Source organism: Eretmochelys imbricata, chromosome 8, assembly GCF_965152235.1.
Source record: "Eretmochelys imbricata isolate rEreImb1 chromosome 8, rEreImb1.hap1, whole genome shotgun sequence".
Lineage (NCBI taxonomy): Eukaryota > Metazoa > Chordata > Testudines > Cheloniidae > Eretmochelys > Eretmochelys imbricata.
In genome coordinates this window covers 71,733,722-71,757,622 of record NC_135579.1, presented here as the reverse complement: position 1 = coordinate 71,757,622, position 23,901 = coordinate 71,733,722, and positions in this window count along the sequence as shown.

The window sequence follows — 23,901 nt, the reverse complement described above, 5'->3', positions numbered from 1 at the left end:
TATGGCATATGATGTGTGTTTAAGCAAAGCAGTATACATTTCAAAATTCAAATACTCCGGTGAGCTGCTCTCAAACTAGCTACAGACCAAGACCTAGTTACAAAAAAAGTCAGCAAATAATTTTGAGATAATCATGATTATTTCTGAATCAATTCAACAACAAATAAATAAGGAATGTAAAATTATTCATTATGAATTATTTGTTCAGCTCTGTAAGTAGTATAGATGAGGTTGAATTATTAGAAAAAACCATAAACTGGGAATGTCTTGATTTTTGAGTATTTGAAAATTGCAATGAAACCTAGCAATAAAACAAATTTGAAGGCAGGTACTTGATCTGCATGAGGATGTATCACATTTTCAATGATAAGAAAAAGGAGAAACATAATGGGAATACTTGGCAGATGGAGTGAGATGCATCAAGCATCAGCCAGCTGCCAAAGGTCCATTTTATAGCTGCAAATGTTTGTCTGCCAGAATGTAAAGGGCCAGCTATCACAAAAACACGGAGAGAAGAATTCCTGTAGAAGGTCTATTGTACATGAGGGAGTTTCACTGGTGATGGGGCAGTGTTAAAGAAAGGCGCTTATTGGGAAAGGCCTGAATTCTCATCTTTTTGAGGGCATAGAATCTGCTTGAAAGATATTCCCAGAATCCTGGTGTTTAACATAGCTATGCCTTTTTGTTGACATTAGGGGCAAAACTCCCATTGACTTCAATGGGGCCAGGATTTCAACCTAAGTTTCTAAAATAAAAATTGAAATGCAAGTTTGACATCAAATGCTTCCTGTATTTAAAGGTATCTGACAATCTACACCCCCCAAAAGGTATCCCTGCCATCCTGACCCCAGAAAAAAAAATCAGATTCTGCTAATTATGTGTCCTCAACCCCTGTTGAAGTTAATTTGACTGAGGGCTCTAAGCACTTAGCAAAAGCTGTTTAGCAAGTTACAGATCAGGCCCTGAGTAGCCAAGGTATGTTTGATTAGGATGTACTACCTACCTTTGGTTAATTCTGTCCGTGTTAATGCAGTGATGCATTCGGGAATAGAAATGGGGAATTTCTGCCAGATTTCTATACTGCAATTGCTTTAGCTGTTTCCTTTATCATATTGATTTTAATTATATAATGAAATTCCTTTGGCTTTATTATAAAATAGTCAATTTTTGTGAAAGACCTTTATTTTATTATTTAATTACTGTTTAATGGATACATTTTAAAAAAAAAGATGAAAGGAGTCTTAGAGCATGGTTTCTTGCCCCGCTCCACCCCCCGCCATATTTTATCAAGAAAAAAAGGTGTCCTTGAAGACCCAGATTGGTTTTGGAACATACTTTCCCTGATGTCCAGACAGCAGATTTCTTGATAACATATGTTGCCTCTACCAGGAATGACCATCCTATGTGATATGAGACAACATATTGTGTTGAATTGTGGAAGCTTAGTGCTGAGAGATAGTGGCCCAAAATAGATAAATGGAAGGCATGGTGGGCAGGGGGGAGACAAGGGATAGGCCATACCACTGTGTCTCTTTTTTGCACCATTTCTTTGCTGCACTGAGATTTTTTCTGTATTGTAGCAGCATCCCCTTGAAGGGAATAGCAGTTTAGGATCCTGTGTCTTCAGGAGCTATTTCTGCATGGTGCAGTTGTGATTTTATTATGCAGTGTTGTGTTTTAATAGTCATTTGAAATTATTCTTAAAATATTTCCTTGCACATTACAATGATTCTTGTACCAGTAACTAAAGATGTGATCTCCAGGAAGCGCTATTTACTTCAGGGGAGCACAGCTGCAACAGAGCAAAATGCCTTGGGGCAGAAACAGCCATAGGGAAGCAGAGGGAACCAGCATCTCCTGTCTATTTGAAGAAGGAAAAAAATCATTCTTTTAAAGTGTGTGCTTACAAACACCTCACACAGCTATAGCCATAGTTAAAACTGGGTCTGGGTCCCTCTTGTTTTATTTTTAAATTGTCTAGGGTTTTTTCCTATTCTGTGTTATTTTAATTTTGTTATTTATTTTTTGCTCCCAAGTACTTGTTTCACAAGCAAAATAAGTCACATGACAGGCTCCATTTTTAGAATTATTAGGTATTTGATGATGTCTCCCTAGGTAGCTCAGTGAAAAAGCAACAAGAAAAGAGACAGAACATATCTGGGGGTAAAGAACCTCTGTGGGTGTTGATAAAAGAATGTGGAAAAACAGCAAGAACTGTGGATAATGGAAGATTGCTAGTGCAGGTAGTGGGCTTATCTATATGACAAATTGATGAAGAGTGACTAGGAAAACAATGTTGATTTAACGCTGGCAATTTGAAACATAGACTGCACAGCTGTTTCAGGCAGAAATACTAAGATAAATTCAGAAGCAACCTCTGCTCTGACAGATTAAAAAAATACCAGAAATTCTTTGAGCTTCTTAGAGGAAGAGGTCACTAAAGGACCCTTAGAATACGAGATGCTATATATAAGAATAAGGGAAAAAGCTCACAGCTGCCTGTTATCGAGTAAATTCTTTAAAAGATAGCTTGACTTTTTTAGCAGACAAGACAAAGTAAATATTAGAAGAAACAGAAAAGAGTCAAATATCTCCTGTTGACACAAAACAAAAAGCGTTAGAAAATCTGCCAGTGGTAGAAAATATGTGATACCTTCAAAATGGCCACATTAAAAAAGAATGAGCTAAAATAAGAAAAATACAAGTTGGTCTAATGCTGAAATTTAGAATTCATAAACTCATTAGAGTTTACAGGGATGTTAGCCAGTTACATGAAAAATACAGATTTTTCACACTGGAAGACCTGCAGAAGTTAGACAGGTAGGGAAAACTTGAAATCAGCCAGACTGATTGGGTGTCACCATGTTGGTCATCAATTTAAATGTCCCCTTTTTAATGTATGACTGAATAAGTAGATCCAAGTTCTCTAGAATAAAGAAGTCCATAGATTGGGGTGGCCTAAGCATGGCTCGCGAGCCACATGAGTCTCTTTTACAGTTAAAGTGTAGCTTGCGGAGACCCCTACACCCCCTACCCATTCTCCACCTACCAGACTGGGGGAAGAGGGCAAGAGCTCAGGACCTCTGCCTTGCAGCAGGGTGGTGGAGTAAGAGCTTCTTCCCAGTGTGCTTGGGAGGGGGGGTTCTCGGGGCTTCAGCCCCATGGGGCATGCCTGTGGGGGCTTGGGGTTTCAGCAGGAGCATGGCTGAAGCCCCAAGCCTTGGCAGGCACCTCCCATGAGGCTGAAGCCCCGAGCTCCAGCAGGTGTGTCCCAGCTCTCAGACTTCTGAAGATTGTCGTATATGGCTTGGAGGGTCAGTAAGTTTGACCATCCCTGCTATAGTCCTAACAGTGTTTTATCTACATCTGCCAGCTGTGTATCATGCAGTCCCTGTGGTCACTGGTAATAAAACAATGAGTCTACCATATGATTAACAGATATTTTTGCACATTTTACAAATCAGAAAAATTCTGCATCTTAGCTGGGTTTCTAAGAGTGAGTCCATTTTCCAGACATTACTCCAACTACAGACAATCCAATGTTCACAGCAGGGCCTCAGTAAGTCAGCATCTTTCCACTGGGCTGCCCCAGAATCCAGTGAAAAATAATGAGGATTAATTTATAGACCACCGATGAAGGGGTTAGCTCTTTGCTGAAAGTCCCTCCCTGTGCACTCCCCAAATGGAAGAATGCTCAAAGGGATAGACAAGACAATAGTAGAATTGACTGCAGAGATTTGATCCCCCACCCCCCAAAAAAAGGGACGTACTCTTAGTCAATGTGAATTCCCAGTGATTAATTATTCATGCCAAGGCAGGTCTTGTTTACTTTCCCAGGGGTTATAGCAATGTCAAGTGAAAACATGTCAGCCTGCCAAGAGACGCCAATGATGTGGAATAATTCTTCTGGAGATGATACATTCACCCCCTCAGTTGATAACGCTGATGAAACCACTCCTTTGAGGAGTATATTTGAAACTCTTACAACATTTATTTACAGACTGTCAAAAAACTGCATGTTTAATTTCAGGAAAACTGAAAAATTAAACCAGCTTTAATGAACAAATTCTAAATCAGTGTTTTATTTTTAATTTATTAAAATTATGTTATATACTATATAAAAACTTGTCACCAATTACAAAGATTAGGAGATTATTCTAGAGTCCATTTTTGAGCACTGTTTCAACAGTATAAGGATTTCTGATGTAAAACTACTTACTGGATCAAAAAGGTAAGCTGTGTGCATGTGCTAAAGGGTTGGAACATACTGCTCCACACGTGTTCACTTCCTCATACAGCCTGGAGTCTATTTTGTTGATGCTGGCGTAATTAAAAAGGAGTATCACCAATTTGCAGAAGGCATGTAGCTGTATTTCTCTTGCACCATAGCCCCTGCAGTTTCAGTCTTTTCTCTGGCACAGTGCTTGCATTCTCAACCCTAGTGACACAGAAGGCTGGATGATGGATAAAGGTAGTTCATATAAGTATAGTCCTTCTACCAGGTGCCATTAGAAGTAGTAAAGGGCCAATGGGAAAGTAGTAAAGGGAAGTCCCGGGCGACTGGAAAAAGGCTAATGTAGTGCCCATCTTTAAAAAAGGGAAGAAGGAGGATCCCGGGAACTACAGGCCAGTCAGCCTCACCTCAGTCCCTGGAAAAATCATGGAGCAGGTCCTCAAGGAATCAATTCTGAAGCACTTAGAGGAGAGGAAAGTGATCAGGAACAGTCAGCATGGATTCACCAAGGGCAAGTCATGCCTGACTAATCTAATTGCCTTCTATGACGAGATAACTGACTCTGTGGATGAGGGGAAAGTAGTGGACGTGTTGTTCCTTGACTTTAGCAAAGCTTTTGACACGGTCTCCCACAGTATTCTTGCCAGCAAGTTAAAGAAGTATAAGGTGGATAGAAAGTTGGCTAGATTGTCGGGCTTAACGGGTAGTGATCAATGGCTCCATGTCTAGTTGGCAGCCGGTATCAAGTGGAGTGCCCCATGTCAAGGTTCCTCCCCCACTCTGAACTCTAGGGTACAGATGTGGGGACCTGCATGAAAAACCTCCTAAGCTTATCTTTACCAGCTTAGGTCAAAACTTCCCCAAGGTACAAAATATTCCACCCGTTGTCCTTGGACTGGCCGCTACCACCACCAAACTAATACTGGTTACTGGGGAAGAGCTGTTTGGACGCGTCTTTCCCCCCAAAATACTTCCCAAAACCCTGCACCCCACTTCCTGGACAAGGTTTGGTAAAAAGCCTCACCAATTTGCATAGGTGACCACAAACCCAAACCCTTGGATCTGAGAACAATGAAAAAGCATTCAGTTTTTTACAAGAACACTTTTAATAAAAAATAGAAGTAAATAGAAATAAAGAAATCCCCCCTGTAAAATCAGGATGGTAGATATCTTACAGGGTAATTAGATTCAAAAACATAGAGAACCCCTCTAGGCAAAACCTTAAGTTACAAAAAAGATACACAGACAGAAAGTTATTCTATTCAGCACAATTCTTTTCTCAGCCATTTAAAGAAATCATAATCTAACACATACCTAGCTAGATTACTTACTAAAAGTTCTAAGACTCCATTCCTGGTCTATCCCCGGCCAAAACGACTACAGACAGACACAGACCCTTTGTTTCTCTCCCTCCTCCCAGCTTTTGAAAGTATCTTGTCTCCTCATTGGTCATTTTGGTCAGGTGCCAGCGAGGTTACCTTTAGCTTCTTAACCCTTTACAGGTGAGAGGAGCTTTCCCCTGGCCAGGAGGGATTTCAAAGGGGTTTACCCTTCCCTTTATATTTATGACACACTTAGAGGAGAGGAAAGTGATCAGGAACAGTCAGCATGGATTCACCAAGGGCAAGTCATGCCTGACTAATCTAATTGCCTTCTATGATGAGATAACTGACTCTGTGGATGAGGGGAAAGTAGTGGACGTGTTGTTCCTTGACTTTAGCAAAGCTTTTGACACAGTCTCCCACAGTATTCTTGCCAGCAAGTTAAAGAAGTATAAGGTGGATAGAAAGTTGGCTAGATTGTCGGGCTTAACGGGTAGTGATCAATGGCTCCATGTCTAGTTGGCAGCCGGTATCAAGTGGAGTGCCCCAAGGGTCGGTCCTGGGGCTGGTTTTGTTCAATATCTTCATAAATGATCTGGAGGATGGTGTGGATTGCACCCTCAGCAAGTTTGCAGATGACACTAAACTGGGAGGAGAGGTAGATAAGCTGGAGGGTAGGGATAGGATACAGAGGGACCTAGACAAATTAGAGGATTGGGCCAAAAGAAATCTGATGAGGTTCAACAAGGACAAGTGAAGAGTCCTGCACTTAGGACGGAAGAATCCCATGCACCGCTACAGACTAGGGACCGAATGGCTAGGCAGCAGTTCTGCAGAAAAGGACCTAGGGGTTACAGTGGACGAGAAGCTGGATATGAGTCAACAGTGTGCCCTTGTTGCCAAGAAAGCCAATGGCTGTATAAGTAGGGGCATTGCCAGCAGACTGAGGGACGTGATCGTTCCCCTCTATTCGACATTGGTGAGGCCTCATCTGGAGTACTGTGTCCAGTTTTGGGCCCCACACTACAAGAAGGATGTGGAAAAATTGGAAAGCGTCCAGCCGAGGGCAACAACAAAGATTAGGGGATTGGAACACATGACTTATGAGGAGAGGCTGAGGGAACTGGGATTGTTTAGTCTGCTGAAGAGAAGAATGAGGGGGGATTTGATAGCTGCTTTCAACTACCTGAAAGGGGGTTCCAAAGAGGATGGATCTAGACTGTTCTCAGTGGTAGCAGATGACAGAACAAGGAGTAATGGTCTCAAGTTTCAAAGTGGGGGAGGTTTAGGTTGGATATTAGGAAAAACTTTTTCACTAGGAGGGTGGTGAAACACTGGAATGTGTTACCTAGGGAGGTAGTGGAATCTCCTTCCTTAGAAGTTTTTAAGGTCAGGCTTGACAAAGCCCTGGCTGGGATGATTTAGTTGGGGATTGGTCCTGCTTTGAGCAGGGGGTTGAACTCGATGCCCTCCTGAGGTCCCTTCCAACCCTGATATTCTATGATTCTAAGATTCTAATGCTATCTAAGGATCTCTTCTAAGTAAATAAAATGATTGACTCAAGCCTCACCCACATACTCATCCACTCCCAGATTTAAGGAACTTAAAATTTACCCCTCCTCCCCCCCTTCGCCGCAAAAAAAACCAAAACAAACAACCATGATGTTTACCAGTGTTTCTTCCTCACTCTTAAGTACTTAGTTGTCCTTGGGAACACAAAGCCATATTTACCTCTTATTTGGAAAAAAAACGTACAATAACCATATATTTACATAAAATAAAATTAGCAAACCCAAACTGTGTGAGGAGTCCGACAACCGCACAGTCCCAGTAAGTAATTGCCAGTTTGCTGAGGCCCAGAGAAATTTGATTTACAAAACAAGATGCACTCCTGAATCCCATTAGACTCAGTGATGACCAAGTAGATGTCAAGATGCATTTCTCTTCAGCTCTGCTACTGCTTGGTTCAGTCGCACAAAATCAGCTCTACTGTTGCCCAGTCCTGCCCCACAAAGTTAGCTCTATGTAGGGCTGTCTGAAAGTCTGTAGGCAGGAAACCCAGAGGAAAGGAAAACCCCAGATAGATTCCCAATCTTTCCAACAGAGTCCCGAGCCTCTCAGACAGCACCCATCCACTCCCCTTGTTGAATCTGGGCTGCCTAGCTAATCAGAGTTCACTATCCGTCACCTCAGGTGACCCACTTATCTCAGGCAATGCCTTTCACAATTTTGCCCCTTATATAAATACATTTATGTGCAGGAGATCATCATTTTGAAAACATAACACAAACAAGCTCCAACTAATACTTAAAGAAGATCGCACAGAAATGAACTGGGGCAAAATTATAATTATGTAAGTTAAGCCTATTAGGGTATGTCTACAGGGCAATTAAAAACCTATGGCTGACCTGAGTCAGTTGACTCAAGCTCACAGGGCTCAGGCTAAGGAGCTGTTTAACTGCAATGCAGCTGTTCAGGCTTGCGCTGAAGCTTAAGCTCTGGGACCCTCGCCACTCACAGGGTCCCAGAGTCCAGGCTCCAGCCCAAGCTCGAGCATCTACACCACAATTAAAACAGCCCCTTAGCCAGAACACCGAGAGCCTTTGTCAGCTGACACGGGCCAGCTAGGAGTGTTTAACTGCAGTTCAGACATAGCCCCAGAGTTATTTTTTCATGTTTCTCCTATAGAGGGAGCAGAGAGCTTTAGCTCTGAGGATTACATTAGGCATATAAGAACTGCCCTACTGAGACAGCCCAGAGGTCTGTCTAGTCCAGTACCCCTCTTTGTTAATTTACTTGGAGGTAATGGATCAGATTAAGAATCTCACTGTCACATTAAGCCAGAGGTGGCCAACCTGTGGCTCCGGAGCTGCATGCGGCTCTTCAGAGGTTCATATGCGGCTCCTTGCCTAGGCACTGATTCCAAGGCTGGAGCTACAGATGCTAACTTTCCAATGTGCTGTGGGGTGCTCACTGCTCAATCCCCTGCTCTGCCCCAGGTCCTGCCACCACTCCACTCCTTCTTCCAAGGCCCCTACCCCTTCTCCGAGCCTGCCATGCCCTTGCTCCTCCCCCCTCCCCACCAGAGTCTCCTGCGCACTGCAAAACAGCTGATCGCAGCGAGCAGGAGGGAAGGGGAGGCATTGATTGGCGGGGCTGCCAGTGGGCAGGAGGAGCTGGGGGGCTGAAGGGGGGTAGCGGATGGGGAGCTGCTGACATATTACTGAGGCTCTTTGGCAATGTTCATTGGTAAATTCTGGCTCCTTCTCAGGCTCAGGTTGGCCACCCCTGCATTAAGCCTTTTCAAGACAAGCTCCTACATGCTGAACATGGTATGAAAGTCTTTTTTCCAGTTGTATAATTTGCTCTTACCTTCTGACAATGTCAGAAAGTCACTTTATGACCACAAAGCTTGGTTATTATAATTCTGTCTTCACAGAGTTCTCAGTTCCTCATTTTCAGCTTGTTCAGGATGCAATCACACATTTTCTTAGTCACTGATTTGATCAGCTGTGAGTATAAGTGCCCACATTCCACCCTTTACATTGCTTGCCTATAAAGTGACAGATTGGTTGCCTATAAAGCTTGATTGTAAGCTGGCATAGTTGGTTTTAAGAGTGCAGGTCCTTCCTATATTTCAGACCTATTCCTTCTGCATCTTCTTTGAAGTCATAAATATATTATCTGCTTTTTGTACTATAAAAATAATAAAGAGAAACTCTTTTCTATTAGCTACAAAGTCTGTATCTTTTTCAATACACTAAATAATAGTCATTTTTCTCCCAAAGCATTTTGGTTCATGGCTGACATGTTTGCTTTTCTTGTCTGTTGTTTTGCATTCAACCCCAGTAAGTAGAACAATGTTTGATATTATCAGACTTGCAGGTTTAAGGGACAGCCATTGCAGTGGTACACTCCTGTGAAAACAATAGACCCAGTTCATTGCTGCCCCATTCTCCAAAGTATCTGACCACCTCACAATTTGTAATGTATTTATCCTCACATGGTCCCTGTGAAGTAGGGTACAGTTTACAGATGGGAAACGGAGGCAGGGTGATTTGTCCACAATTACACCAGATGTTCATGCTAAGGGGAGTTGTATTTGGGTCTCCCAGAGCTCAAACTAACATTTTAACCACTGGACAATCCTTGCTGGCTGCTAGACAGGCTCCTTGGGGCACAGACAACTGAGCACAAAGTAAGGCATTGCTAATGCTGTTCTAACACGTACCACAGGCTGAAATGACCCCCAGCTGACTGCAAGATAGGAGAGGGTACAAAGGTGGTATTATAGCTACCTTTGCTCCATCTCCTTGGGCACGGCATCCAGCAGAGTTGGCCTACCACCAAAATTCAGGCCCCCTAAACTTGAGAAACTTTAGGAAATATAAATCAGACTGTCTTGTTAGGCAAACCAGAAGTTGTTCTCAAAGATGTTGCATTTGAAAATGAACACTTTACACCAGCTGCTCTCTGTTCATTGTTGTGTTTAATAAATGGCTGTTTTCCTCAGATATCTTATACAGAATATTGATCTAACATTCTCGCCTATTTCTGCAGTTTAATATAAAACTTAAAAAAATGTGAATAATTCTTCAGTGTAGATTGTTAAATCCACTTAAAGAGGATTCCTTCCCAACTTAAAATCAACTACTGTAGCAAAGATGGCCACAGGCTGAAGAAAATGCATCATGGTAGATAGTCATTTGTTGTCTGAAGTGATATGACATGGAAGAAATGTACTGCTAGGTTTCAGAAGATCAGTCAAGCAGAAAAGTGTGTGGCTCTTCTTTATAGATAAGGAAAGCAGAATTATAAGTTAAAAATGGAAGGAACTGACCTGTCTACTTCCCAAACCATGTCAGTGTGGAACACTATACATTGTAGTATAGGTTCTGCTTTTTTGGACCATTCAGGTTCCCTTGGATCCCTTTCCACATTCACAGTGGTGTAACATCCCTGTGGCCACCACAGCAATTGCTTACTAGAAAAAGTAATAAAGGGAAAGAAAGCATATATGTATTTTTATCTATCTGTTTTGTCCTTTTGGGAAAAATACTTTTTACACTAGCCACCTTTGCTTTTCATTTCATTCCCCCTCCCAGCTGCAAACAAGGAGAGACAGTACGATGGGGCTGTACATCACAAGAAAGTGCTTCAGAGATCAAGACTGGTCTATGGACTTCTCATTCAGAGTCAATTCTCCAGCAATCACATTGTGTGAAAGGCCTCTTAGGTGCTTCTCTACTACATCACCCCTCAGAGACATGGATGGCATCCTCAGTGGGGTAGAGCCTACAAAAATCTCATAGGGTGGGGGATTCAAGAAAAAAAAACTGGGCCTAGTTACATGGGCTCCCAGTCAGCTGGGTCTCTGTGGTCCTTCCAGTTTCCGCTTACCCCTGGCAGCAGAACTGCTGGTACTTGTTCTGGGGTTGGGTGCAAGTGCTTCCACCTTTAAAATAAATTAGACCCACCTCTTGGAATACACCGTTTCCAATCTGACCTAGAGCTCTTGCAGCTGCCGACTCATAGGCCTGTCCCAACCTGCACTGTGGCTTCGGTTTTGTCTTAGTATAAAGCCCTTAAATATAATAAGTTTTGGCAACTTTTCTTTCCTGGGATTTGGTAATATTTGTTCCTGATGTTAGACTGAAAACATCCCAAATTTTTAAAAGCTGATGCATTAAGAGTAAAAACTTGTTAATGCAAGACTTTTAGTGGGAATTTTGCCTACAGACTGCAGGATCAGACCCTTAGAGATACAATGTTGTTAGTTTCTCAACATATTGATTACTTACTGTACTTACTATGCAGTTTGAATCTTGTATATGTTACACTGTTTCTTAGTGCAGGTTTTGAGAATGGACTTAAAATCACCAAACTCACTTAACTTTAGTAAGAGGAACAACAAATGTTCCATTTTTAATCTACTCAGATGAAATATTTTGTATTTAGAAATACCTGCCCCTGATGACTTGTGTCTGTTTAGACAATCTCGGGAGAATTCTTACCAGAATGTCAGCTGCTTTACTAACGTACTGATCTCTTGCATTTCAGAAATGAAATAGAGAGCAATGCCATAAGACCACACTGTATCTTGCTATTACCTGGCTACATGGCAAATAGAATCAAATAAGAATTATTTGTGTCCACATAATCCATATAACTATGGTCACTGAAATCTGATCGTCAATATTAATAGTCAGAGAACTGTGGTCCAAAGAAATTGCATTCAGCATGACCCACAAGAAACAGGGAACAGTTTGCTTCTGCATTAGACACACATACATTTCATTTGTTCAAAAAATCTGGAAAGCATTATTGGCTGGAATGCACTCCATTGCCAGTGGAGAAGAGAAAAATGCAGTCAGGATCAACTGCCATTTTTATAGTATGAAGCTGTTTTGCTGGGTTAGAACAGGATAAGAGCTGGAAAACTAGCTGCGCACAAATACTTTCTGTTTTACACATATATTGATCCACAGAGAGGAGAACTGGAAGCAGTTGGAAGCTTCATGATACTTTTGCCCAAGCAAGGAATGTAAGATCAAGCCTAAAGCTAATAAGCTTCCCATTAGAATATCAACATGGCAGCATTTCTTTAAATTGTATTTGTAATATTTTATACAATTTTAGCAAATCTCATAATAAAACAGCAGAATTCAATCACATTTTAGAAATTTGATTTAAACACAGTTAATTTACTAAAAAAAAAAATGCCTTTCTGCAAAATGTGGACCATGTGAAATCCAGAAATATTTTTCTACAAAACTATAATTTCAAAAAGAAAAGGAGGACTTGTGGCACCTTAGAGACTAACCAATTTATTTGAGCATAAGCTTTCGTGAGCTACAGCTCACTTCATCGGATGCATTCAGTGGAAAATACAGTGAGGAGATTTATATACACACAGAACATGAAAAAATGGGTGTTTATCATGCACACTGTAAGGAGAGTGATCACTTAAGATGAGTTTCAGAGTAACAGCCGTGTTAGTCTGTATTCGCAAAAAGAAAAGGAATACTTGTGGCACCTTAGAGACTAACCAATTTATTTGAGCATGAGCTTTCGTGAGCTACAGCTCACTTCATCAGATGCATACCGTGGAAACTGCAGCAGACTTTATATATACACAGAGAATATGAAACAATACCTCCTCCCACCCCACTGTCCTGCTGGTAATAGCTTATCTAAAGTGATCATCAGGTTAGGCCATTTCCAGCACAAATCCAGGTTTTCTCACCCTCCACCCCCCCACACAAATTCACTCTCCTGCTGGTGATAGCCCATCCAAAGTGACAACTCTTTACACAATGTGCATGATAATCAAGTTAGGCCATTTCCTGCACAAATCCAGGTTCTCTCACTCCCTGAGAGTGAATTTGTGTGGGGGGGTGGAGGGTGAGAAAACCTGGATTTGTGCTGGAAATGGCCTAACCTGATGATCACTTTAGATAAGCTATTACCAGCAGGACAGTGGGGTGGGAGGAGGTATTGTTTCATATTCTCTGTGTATATATAAAGTCTGCTGCAGTTTCCACGGTATGCATCCGATGAAGTGAGCTGTAGCTCACGAAAGCTCATGCTCAAATAAATTGGTTAGTCTCTAAGGTGCCACAAGTATTCCTTTTCTTTTCACTTAAGATGAGCTATTACCAGCAGGAGCGGGGGGGGGGGGGGGGGGGGGCGGGGGAGGAAACCCTTTGTAGTGATAATCAAGGTGGGCCATTTCCAGCAGTTAACAAGAATGTCTGAGGAACAGTGGGGGGGATAGGTATTCAAAAATACCTTCAAAGTTTTAGTTTAGTTTAGATCATGTAACATTCTGTTTTGCTGAAGTGGTATTTTTATAATGTAGGAGTTTGTAATTTTCTCATGTAATTCACTCCATGAGAAACATTTTTAATACTTTATATATTAATTAAGGTACTACTTACTGAAACATTGCAGACACCACTGATTTGCCTTTACAGTTAGGGTTACCTGTGGTATGTTGTGTATTTGGTAATATAAACAGCTCCTTTTGGTCACTTCTGAACCTCAGCGCTTTTCACTTCATGTGAACATCGTTCCATAGCTTCCAGTGTTTCCAAAATGCTCAGCTTGTTTGGAAGGACTGGATATTGTCTCAGAATAAACTTACACAAGACATTGCCTGGAAGATGTGAAAATGAGAGTTATTTGTTGCAAATGGCCTCTGAGGAGTCCATGAGGTATATTCAGAATTTATATATCAAGAAATTTTACTTCTGTCAGACTATGTGGATCTTGTTCTAACTGTGGGAGATGACAATTGTTTACTTAAACTGGGTATTGATTATAGCTCAACTGCTGGCTCACTTCCTTCAACTGCAATTTTCATTTTGGCAGTTTCATTTATACTACATTGAAATTCCACTCATCAGTTGAAGAGCTCACATTCTAGTCTCTAGTTCACAACATATTATCTAGAACTGACTTAAAAAAAATCTGGTCTTATAGAAAAAAAGGTTAAATTTTTAGCAAGTGTGACCTCTAACTACTTTTGTTTACAATTGATACTGTTTATGTTTGGGTGGGAAGAGGAAATTTTACTGAGGCTGAGCCTAAAAATGAGAGATTTCAGGGCAGTGTAGTCTTGTGAGATATGCTCTTTACAAATTTACAGGAGATAAAGCATCTATTATTTGATACCAATATCTCCACTCATATTTTTCCATTATTATAAGTGAAGCTTAAAACATTAATTAGGTCACTTGTAGTACCCCAATTTTATGTTGACTGTTAAAGTACAAAGTTGGAATTTGAGTGCAAAAAGGTCATGGATTCTAAAGAGCTAACCTCCACGAATCTAGAGCCTGAAAAGGGGCATATAGTGATTCTGTCTGAAAAACTATTTTTTTAAAAATCATAACTTCTGGGGTTTTAATTGGACCATTATTGTGGCTTTCAGATTGGTTTCAGATTGGTTTACAAAGCTAATCGACCAACTCCTACACCTCTTTGGTAAAATCTGTTAGGACAATTAAATATGGGTGTGGACAGTAATATAGCAAACTGTTAAATCTTTGTAAGAGAATTTTGTAAAGACAGCTTGCCAGTGATCCTAAAACAACCAGTGGTAACCCTCTGTTCTAATGATCACTCAGTGCAAATTATCACTCAGTCAGTCCCTAACCTACCATAATAAGGTAGTGTTGGAATAGCTGGTTACATCTTGATCTCATGGGTGTCCTTGAATCCTACCACTCTGTTTTCAGCCATAAATGTAGCATGTAGATCAGTGGTTCTCAAACTAGGGGCGCCACTTATTCAGGGAAAGCCCCTGGCGGGGCAGGCCGATTTCTTTACCTGCCGCGTCCGCAGTTTCGGCCTATCGCGGCTCCCACCGGCCGCGGTTCGCCGCTCCAGGCCAATGAGGGCTGCGGGAAGTGGCGCGGGCTGAGGGATGTGCTAGCTACCCTTCCCGCAGCCCCCATTGGCCTGGAGCGGCAAACCGCAGCCAGAGGGAGCTGCGATTGGCCGAACCTGCAGGCACAGCAGTTAAACAAACAGGGCTTTCCCTGAAGAAGCGGCACCCCTAGTTTGAGAACCACTGACATAATGCCTTTTTTATGTATTTCTGGCAGAAGGTGTGACCATTTCCATCTACTATGGACCTTACCATAGTGATCCAGACCTTTGTAACTTCAAAGTTACTTTACTGCAATACTGCAATCAGAACTGGATGAATAATGTAAAATCATGTCTGTCAATAGTTCATGAGAGAAACTAGATTTCAATTCAGCCTAGTCTTCCTTTTTTATTTGCTGTTTGTGAGTGGTCTTGTATGACTAACATTTTATTTGTATAAATATTCCTACAGCATATTTTGGGTCAGTAGGCAATATTATTTTAACCAAGAGAAATTTGTTCTGAGTAAATGAAATTCAGTTTCTGGGTAAAAGTAGGTTGGGTCATCCAGTCAAAGATGGTCGGTCAAAGAGTTTGCATAAGGATTTTTGAGCACTGAATTAGCAACTGACATACAGGCCTAATCAATAGCTTAGATATATTCATTAAAACTATATGTTGACCAACTTCAAATAAACAAATTTGCATAAACCATAAGATTGCAAAAACCTTACAAACAGAAGAAGAACTAAATTCTAGTATAAAAGAGGGTATTGGGGTTTTTTTTTTTGGTTCAGCTTATGTTGAGTGGGAAAGGGATTTAAACTAAATTGAAAAAATGCAACTCATACTGGAATAAGAGTGTCCACAAAGGAGTTATACAGGTATAATTACACCATTTAAACTGGTAAAACTTTCTTGTGTAGCCAAGCCCTAAGTGATTTGTGCAAGGTCATACAGGGAGTCTGTAGCAGAGATAGGAACTGAATGCAGCCCCACTCCAGTGCCTTACCCACAGGCCATCCATTCTCTCTACTGTTCCAAACAAGCTATATCTGCAATGCACGTCTCCTTTTGAAAAATTCCTGAAGACTTCAGCTAGTAGAATACAGCAGCCTCACTTTTGAGTGAGGGGTGAGACATTGTAAGCACATAACACCTGTTCTCCACTCTCATACTCTGCCTATATTTTCATTTCAGAGTGCAGTTCAAGGTGGTGGTTATGCTCTGAAAAGCACTAAATGGCTTGGAAACCGGTTATTTCAGAAACTGCCTATTTTCTTATTGTAGGAACAGCAGGTTGCTCTCACTGTCAGTATCTCTTGTCAAACTCCCTTTAGCTTATGGCAGAGCATTCTTGGTGCAGGGCCTACACCTCCAGAACCTGTTTTCTCCAGTGTTTCCCTGGAACTAAGGGCCCAGTATAAGACTTAATTTGTAATCTGTTCATAGCTTTTAGTTTGGCTGGAGGATTTTGTTATGGAATGAGTGTGGCTGCAAGATGTGGGGTGCTTTACTGGAACTGAGGTACAAAGTCTTGTATTTTGCTGTTCCATAATTTCATTACAGACGCAAAGCACTGACATTCTTGGTGATTAATATCAATAAACATGTCTAAATAAATAATATTAATCACTTTTGGGGTCTTCTTTTTCATGCTGTAGCAAACTGGACTAACAAGAGCCTAATTAGATGTGTTAAATTGAGCTACAGTATTCAAAGCTCTTTTATTTTACTTAAATGGTTGAGCTACATTGTGTGCAGACTAAAAATGCCCTGACACCTTCTACAATTGTACTGCAAGAACATAATGCTTAAGCTCATGAATCAGGTGTTTGAAATTACTCAAATATTAAATTGTAGGATGCTATCACAGGACATATCTACATCCAACTACAACAGTTTATAACATAAACAGTGATGTCTCTAACATGTAAAAAAGCAGGAAGGAACTCTTTCATGTGTGTCTGTATACATATTGTAATCTGAATCAAGTAAATTGTATAAACCATTTAAAACACATTAAGTATTAATATTGTTATCCGATATCTTTGTACCTTCTGGACTGGAGGACAACATTATATTTCATGATCGAATGTATAGATTACAAAACATAGTATTCATCAAAAAATTAGGAGAATTGTAATTACGTGGACACAAGAAACTGTTCCTTCAGCAGCAGAGCAGATGTTGGATTTAAATGGATGGACTCCATTTGACAAAAGTGTCAACCATTTCAAAAATCAATGTTTTCAGTTCCAATGAGCTTGGAAACTGTTTTTAGATCTTGTTAAAATTATAGAACCTAAAAACGTTTTACCTGGAATACTTTCATGTCTAAAATTTGGCAGTGTCACATAACTTAAAAGGATGGTAAGCTTCGAGATATTGATTCAACAAACGCTTTAAACATCTACAGTGTCATAAAAATTATCTGCAGCTATAAAACAGATAACATGATTATGCTACAATGCATTAAAATGTCCCTCAGGCAGTAAGAAAAATGCAGGCTGTCTGTTAATGTTTTTTCTTGTATAAATTGAAAAATGAAAAATAAAATATGAAAAACAAACAAACCTTGAAGTTACCCATTGCCTGACAGGTTAACTGTTTTATAGTGTCCCAGTTAAAGAACCTTCCAATCTTAAACCAATTTTAATAATAATAATAATAAAGGGTTGGATGGTTATCTTCTACTCAAACATAATTGGTAGTTCAAAATCTGAGCATGCTGACAACTTGCTAGAGAGCTTCAACTATCCCATTCCAGCTTTAGTTTGAGGGCTGAGCCCAAATAACTAACTTTGTTTTGAAACCTCAGATGGAATTGGCCATAATAAATGTCACAATATAAAGGTCAGGTCTTAATCCACTGCAATAGCTGTTGGTGAAAACATAATGACTTCTGTTTGAACTGTACAGATCCCTGACAAGAATTCCACTTCTGAATGTATTTCAAATCTAGGGACATTTTCTCATCCGAAAGGTGCTGAATGTCAACAGATTTAAGAATATGCTTATTATTTGCACTTCAACAGTGGAAGAGAGTGAAACAATTTGATCCCGCTATAGCCTCCTATTCCTGGTTAGAAAGCAGATAAAATAAAACAAGATTTAACCCTGCCCATATACCTGAACAGTCAGTGAAACCTGATAAGTCAACATTAAGTATTCAAAGTGGTATTGTGGCCTAAAGGGATCACATGCAGCCTGCACATGAAAAAGAAGGAATAGTTTGGTTCTGCTTGGATGTTTGTGAATTTAATTTGTTCAAAAACTCTGGAAGGGATTACTAGCTGGCATGAACTCCATTTCAGCTGGGAGGGAAAATGCAAGTAGGAGTGATATTGACAATATTGCTATACAAAATAGTTTTGCTGGTGAACAAATAAAAAGGGTAGGCACTGCTGGTTCAGTAATCACAATTGCATTCTACTCTGTGTTCAGGGATAGGAGGACCTAAAGATATTGGACATTTCACAGTGCCATTACAGCAATTAAGAAACCTATATATATTACAAAATATTAACATTGATTTTAAAAATACTGTTGAGTATCTTTTCTCAATGCATAAATATATCTTTCTAAATTCACAGTGAAATAATACTGTTCATGACATGAAAATAAGTCTGATTTATTGTCCTTTTGTTGGATGAACATCTTTTAGGTCTTCTATTAATATTCTTTGGCCATTCCCCTCTACATAGCCACCTCTTATTGCTTCCTAAGACTCCATCTCTTTTTCACTATCTCTAGGCCTAGGAAGGGGGCTGTGATTCCCTCACCCTGCAAAGGGAGAACATTTTTTAATTTTCAAGCAATTGAGGGGGAATGTTCGATGCATTTATTAATCACCTGAGGTAGGATGCATACTTAATAGGAGAAAAACAAGACTCCAGGTTGACAAAGAAAACCTATACAGAAACTACACAGATATAGATTTAGACAATTGAATATAGAATCAGTAATGTTATTAATTATGGTTTACTATTTATATAAGATTGGCCCTTTCAGCAGCATATCTAAAATCACTTTGGTGATATAAGGGAAAATACATTTAATTTCCAAAATGCTGCAGATACAAAATTTGCATTGAACAAAGTGCATATTTAACACAAATTATTCAGAACTTTAATTTAAAATACAAGCGTGATGTGTTGGACCCCCGTTCTGGGGTGCTACCTAATGTATTGGAGTCCCACTGAGCCTGCCTGTTCCACTAGCCTGGGCTCCCTCACCCTGTCCTGCTGCCACACACACACATCCTGTAGAATCACACAGAGTCCGCAATCAACTCTGGGTGTGAAGACACAGCTTGGGGAATTGCCCAGCACTCTGGTGCACACACCATCTGGAGTGTAAACCCAAAATTATATTGTCTTGTGCTATATAGAGATCTATATAGTGTAAGCTCGTGAAATTCACTCCCTCCCTCAATGTGGAGGAAGATATGAACAGCTTCCCTCCTTGCAGTTATGATTTCCACAAACTGGGTTTTAGAATAAACAAAAAACAAGTTTATTAACTACCAAAGGTAAATTTTAAGTGATTAGACGGGATAGCAAACAGAGCAAAGCAGATCACTGAGTAAATAAACACGCAAACTAAGCTTAATAAACTACAGAATACTGGCTACAAATAATAATTTCTCACCCTAAATGTTGTTTTAAGCAGGTTGCAGAATTTCTTTGTGGACAGGCAGTTCTTGCTTGCAGCTTAAAACTCCAGGTACATCCTTCACGGGCCAGACACCATTCCCAGCCCGGGCTCAGCCCTGCCCTACCCCAGCTTAGTTCCTTTATTTCTTCAGGTGTTTTCAGCAGTCTTCCTTCTTGGGAGGGGAGGCAGTGGAGAAGAATCAAGATTAACTCACGCCCCAGCCTTAAATAGGATTTACATATGGCGGGAATTCTTTGTTTCCTAGTTTGACCCCCACCCTCTTCCAGTGGAAAAATACCAGCATTTCAAGATGGTATCCGGCACAATGCGACATGATAACATGACCCTGCAGTGTCAAAGCAGCATCCCAGAAAACTTCTCAGGAAGGAGGGAGATTAATATCTTCAAAGTCCTATTGTCCTTCCTAATGGCCTATCCAGGCTGTTTGCATACTGTCTGGTGGGCACTGCCCAGGTGAAAGCAGTTGTAATTATTATACAGTCAATATTTCTAACTCCAGATACAGAAATGATACATGCATACAAATTGGATAATCACATTCAGAAATTCATAACCTTTCCAATAAAGCCTCACATGAGCCACCTTGCATAAAACATATCTTAATTATGCCATATTAATATCCTAAGCATATCTCTATGAAGAATATGGGGCGTAATTCTGGCATTCTGAATTCTTCCTGACAGCTATGATAACATCTTGCTGAAAATGTTTCCAAAACTGATTCCATGATGTTCACAGCAGGAATTTGTGATTTTAAATTAATCATGAAGGTCCCAGGTACTTGAGGAACACAAGGAGCCTACTGAAAGTGGGTCTGTGCAAACAAACTGAATAGTTTGGTTGATGAAGAGTGAAGATCCACAGTTATGTGTTTTTTGAATAACAATGCATCAGAAACTCATAAATCCTTTCTGCTGAATGCAGTTCTCTGTTTATGTTATCTACAGTATATTTGAATAACACAATCTTTCTGCCATACAAAGTTAGAAGTCTGTCATCCCGGTACAGAAGGATAGCAAACTTGCAGCATACTCCTCCCTCCTCTGGAGTCTGTAGAAGCTCGTTCCCACAAACCCTGGCTGGGCCTGCATGGGTTGGGACGGAGCCAGGGAACTGCTGCTCTGTGTAACAGGCTCCCATCTGACTCCAGAGGAAATACCAGTGGTAACATCTGTGAAGTTGATATGGCTCTAAATTAATGTTTACTCCTCATTCTGTGACCCCTTTTTTGAGGGATCACAGCAGGCATCGAGCCAGCAATGGTAGCATGGCTTCTGGATTTTTATCAGTGATTAAAATGATAATTAAAATTCAAACAACTGTTTTAAGTACAGGGAAAGTACAATTTCTTCAAGTGAAGTACAATGAATACCTTTTCCTCGCAGAATGTACTTCAAATACAGATAAAATCTAGAAAGATAAACACTACCAGTCAGGTTTCAAGTAGCAGCCATGTTAGTCTGTATTCACAAAAAGAAAAGGAGTACTTGTGGCACCTTAGAGACTAACAAATTTATTTGAGCATAAGCTTCCGTGAGCTACAGCTCACTTCATCGGATGCTTTCAGTGGAAAATACAGTGGGGAGATTTATATACACAGAGAACATGAAACAATGGGTGTTACCATACACACTGTAAGGAGAGTGATCACTTAAGATGAGCTAATACCATCAGGAGAGCGGGGTCGGGGGGGAGAAAACCTTTTGTAGTGATAATCAAGGTGGGCCATTTCCAGCAGTTGACAAGAACCTCTGAGGAACAGTGGGGGTTGGGATGGGGCGGAAATAAACATGGGGAAATAGTTTTACTTTGTGTAATGACCCATCCACTCCCAGTCTCTATTCAAGCCTAAATTAATTGTATCCAGTTTGCAAATTAATTCAAATTCAGCAGTCTCTCGTTGGAGTCTGTTTTTGAAGTTTTTTTGTTGAAGAATTGTCACTTTTATATCTCTAATCGAGTGACCAGAGAGACTGAAGTGTTCTCCGACTGGTTTTTGAATGTTATAATTCTTGACGTGGTTCTGTTGTGCGGTGTGTGGTTGCTACCAGTCAGGAATTTTAAAATATAATCTCTTGCTAAACTTGATTAATGAAATAATAAAAAAAGCTATAATACAAAAAAATCCAATTAAAATATCTTGTGAAATTTCTGTCAAACAGAAATAAAGAACCAAAGAGACTGGTAAAACTTTGAAAAATTGGAATGATACACATGATAGCTTTAGTATTTGAGACTACTTTATATCAGTTTTATACTCTCACTGATTGACTGTCCCCTAGTTTATTAGGCTTCTCAACTGCTGAGGTGTTGTGCCTGGAATTCTTTATTTTTATTATTTTTTATATTGTCTCACAGCATAATCTCTGAATATAAACAAATTAGTAATTATAGCATAACACAGCATGTAGGTACTTTCTCTGTACAGAAGACATACAGGCATGTGGCACAGTATAATGTATTCCACACCAATGAAAAGAAAACTGAAGAAGAAACAAAACTCACCTACCACTCATATTAAAGAGAAATGAACAGATGATAAACTAGCTATAACTTGTCTTATCATTGATGCAGGAAGGATAAGGTTGAGAAGACTAAGACGGAATATTCCAACATCCTGCTCGCATTAGCCAGCTTTAATCAGTAGCTGGGTTGGGGATGTTGGCTAATAACATAAGGGAAGGAGCTCTTGGGGTCTGGGCAGGAGCAGAGGGGCAAGAACCACAGGATCAGGAGCAGACTGGAAGGGAAGCAGACCTGGGGCAGCTATACTCCCCTCCAGAACCTGGAACTGAACCTAGGAGTCCTGAGACTCTACTTTTCTCTGCTGTCAGCAATTAGTTGTGAAACCCCCTGAAAAAAATGTGTCTCATCCCCTTCTAGTGGTTGTTCCATAGAGGACAACCACCTACTACTACTACCAATTATTCCTCTGTCTAGCTCCAAGGGTCTATGCTGTGGGTATAAAAGTTTGAACTTTGTTCATGACCCAAGTTGAGGGTCAATATATTTCCACATGGTAGAATTTCTGAGGGTTTTTTGTCCATTTGTGTGTTTATTTTAAATAGGAAATTACATTAAAAACTACATTAAAATGACACGGTTAAGACTGCAATGTCAAGCAATCAAAAATCAGGAAATGCCAGAATTAAGAGTGAGTCTGCATTATGATACAGTCTCCAATTACATGATGTCACACTATTTTTTCTACAGACCCCTATCTCACTGAGTTTTATTCAATGTTTATTTTTATTCTTTTCATTCACTGTGTGGATCAAGATAATATTTAATACACATTACTGAACACAGAATTATTAATTTCCTCACGTCTTTCCTATGGTACTCTCCCGATAATAACTGAGTGCATCACATATGAATAACTGATCTTCACAATACCCATCAGATCAGGTACTATTATTATTATTCCCATTTTATAGCTGAGGCACAAGAGTGTTAAGGCAAAAACGGTGAAAAATGTTTACTAATTTTGGGTGCACAACTTGCGATATCTAGGGCCCAATTATTTAGGGTACTTCATCTTTTTCTAGCCCTTCATGTGTTCAAAACACAGCTCCAATCCACTCCACTTTTCAGTTGCAGTTGTTAGTGCTCAGGACTTCTACAAATCTGGCCCAAGTGTCTGGGCATCCAGCAAATGAGTCACATGCAATTAGTGGCCTGTGGCCAGCAGTGAAATTTGGTTTAAGTGCTTTTCCTTATAGCATCATATAGGAACCCTATGGAAAAGAGAGAAAGATTCCAATTCTACAGGGCAGCATTTAACTTCATTAACCTTGAGACCACCCTTTCTTTTCCTGTGGTCCTCTGTCTTATTCATTTCAGACCTTCTAACACCTGCAACATATGAGGCAGGGGTTCTATAGGCAATGGCCTCCTCCTCAATACAATCCTGATTCATTCCCAAAGCACCATCCAACCTGTGCATTGTATGAGGCAGGGGACCTGTGGAAAAGCAGCATATAATTAAAGACTATATCATAATGCATGCACAAAAGGTGCCTGAATTAAGGTTGCATGAGTAACCTTAATACTGGCATTTTCTAATTTTGGAGTGCTGGACTTTGTAACCTTCATGTTAATATCCTTCTTTGGGTGTAATACATTATTATACTGAAAGGTGGTGATGGCTGGCAGCTATCAAGTGAGTCTTTGATCCAAAGAGCACCTGACCTCCTAAAGTCAGTGATTTTGCCAAGTACTCTCTGGGCTCACAGGGAAGCCCTTCACACAATGGAGACAGCTTCAAACAGTAGAGGGATTGCCCAAAGC